Source organism: Marmota flaviventris, chromosome 6, assembly GCF_047511675.1.
Source record: "Marmota flaviventris isolate mMarFla1 chromosome 6, mMarFla1.hap1, whole genome shotgun sequence".
Lineage (NCBI taxonomy): Eukaryota > Metazoa > Chordata > Mammalia > Rodentia > Sciuridae > Marmota > Marmota flaviventris.
In genome coordinates, this window is record NC_092503.1 from 105196722 (window position 1) to 105198945 (window position 2224).

At 43.8% G+C, this 2224-nt stretch overlaps 1 pseudogene; it reads right to left on the reverse strand.

Moving 5' to 3' along the window:
- Window positions 1-447: 447 nt before the first annotated feature.
- LOC114095065 (cell division cycle-associated protein 7-like) lies at window positions 448-1837 on the reverse strand (annotated as a pseudogene).
- Between the last annotated feature and the right edge of the window lie 387 nt (window positions 1838-2224).

Below are 2224 nucleotides of genomic sequence, written 5' to 3' on the forward strand. Positions count from 1 at the left end.
AAGTAGTGCAGTGTCATGTTGCCCACAGACCTTTGGAAGATTGTAAACAGGATGCACCACTTCACTTTAGGGTGGAAGAAATCAGAGGCAACAAAGTCTCAACCGTGACAAGTTATATAGTAACCACAATACATGGGGCATTCTCATGAGAGGCATTCACAGTAATGTACTCCATTTCCCAACAATTACCTAGTTTTTCCACATGGTTCTAAGATTTTCATGCCTTGATTCTGTTAAAAATGTCAATTAGTGTGAACATTAAAGTCATAACTATTGTTTTGTATAAACAAGTTAGAGGGCTGCTCTCTGGAACTCGACAGAACAGTTAATACTTTTATACCGTGTTTTTAAGTGCTCAGGGTTTATGGGTAGATTTCAAGGCTATTTCACCACCAATTAAATCAAATATGCTTTTAAAATTCTCATTTAAAAAGCATCTGGTGGGTATTACGCTTGCGTTTCAAATTCCTGTTTCAGGCTATTCAAGTAATCATGAACATCCCCAAAGCCATGATACTTGGCTAAATACACAAGGACCCCAGTTGCACACCGTCCATCTCGTTGGCGGCAGAAGCTGCAGTTGCAGATTCCTCGACAAGGTGGGCAATGCCAGTTTGCATTTAGCAAAGCATCCCTGACCTCTTCACCATAACCGTTTTGAAGGCAGGGACCACAGAACTGGCCTCGAAGAATTCCAGCAGTCTGGGTTTCTGCAGTTTGTTTTGGTATCAATGGTTTTCTGTTGGCACTGATGACAAGTAGATCCCAGTGAACGGTTATATATCTTCTCTCGAGAGTTGCTGCAGATGTTCTCCAACTCATCCTCTGTGATTTCTTCCACTGGGCGAATTATATGCGGAAGGGTCGTGGATCCTGGGCGCCGACTTCAGGGCCTATCATCATCGTTCATGTATCTGTCCACAGTCTTCCTCTTTCTCACCAGCATAAACTTATCATCTTCCTCTTCTTCCTCCTCCTCTTCTGTGGGAAGAGCACTGAGGGACCCCAGGATCTGGGACCTTGACCTAGTCAGAGGAGGAGCTCTCCGGGTCAGGGTTCCTCCTGGAAGCCACACCTGGGAATGTACGCCTTCAGGGTGTCTTTGACTGATTTACTGATCTTGGGCCTGGGAGGGAACTTCTTCCAGGAAAGGAACCAGGGAAGCTTTCTAATTCTGACATGAGTTTTGCAAGCATTGCTTTGTTCTGCTTTATATGTAAAGCCCTTTTCTCAAGAAAGTTCATGCCACTTTCATCTTCTGAATCAGAATTGGAATCAGTAATGAAATTCTCTGAGGGCTTGGGGGGCGCTACTTTTTTGTTGGCTGCACTCCTGGTGTTTCCTGCTGGGAACTTCATCGCCACCCTGAGAGGTCCAGAAAGTCTGTACTGGCTGCGGGTCCTATACTGGCTGCGGGTCTTACAGCCTTCCCGGTTTGCCTGCGATCTCATTCCATCTTGTATCTCACTCTCTGAGAAACCGCAAAATGATTCATCATCCGAGTCGGCATGAAAAATACTGGCCAGTTCGTTACTGACATCTGGCCTTGGTTTCTGTAAAAATCCACAATGGTCTAACACCTCACTTTCTGAAAAGCCGCAGAAAGATTCATTATCAGAGTCCTCATAAAAAAAAAAAAAAAAAAAAAAAAAAAAAAAATTGCCAGTTCCTCACTGATATCTGACCTGAATTTAAGTTTTGCGTTTGCAAAATTATCAGAAGCAAAGCTGTCACAACTGTCATCAGAGGATGACGAGGTTTCCATGGAAATCAACTTCATATATCTGAATTTCTTTAAGTTCTTTACTCTGAGATCCTTTTGCAGCACGCGGCGACCCTCTATGCTGGAGGCGGGCACCCAGGCTGTGCTCCGAGCTGGTGAGCCAAGCAGCCACGCGCCTCGGTCCCACAGAGGAGCTGCAGAGGGAGCCGAGCAGGAGCAGGAGGGGCGCGCAAACCTGGGCTCCGGGATGGAGTTTTTTAAACTGCTCTATATTATCTGTCCACAGACCAAATTATGCAATATGTCACTACCATTCTCCACTAGTATCCTTAAATTCCCATCCACTTCATAATAGTCAAAAACCTATTCTTAAAAAAGAGGACCTAATAAAACCATAACTATTAAGGCTTAAATGTCTATTTATGTAAAATATGTTTTAGTTCACTTTTTCTCCACTGTGGTCAAAAGATCTAAAAAGAACTAATTTAGAGGAGGAACAAT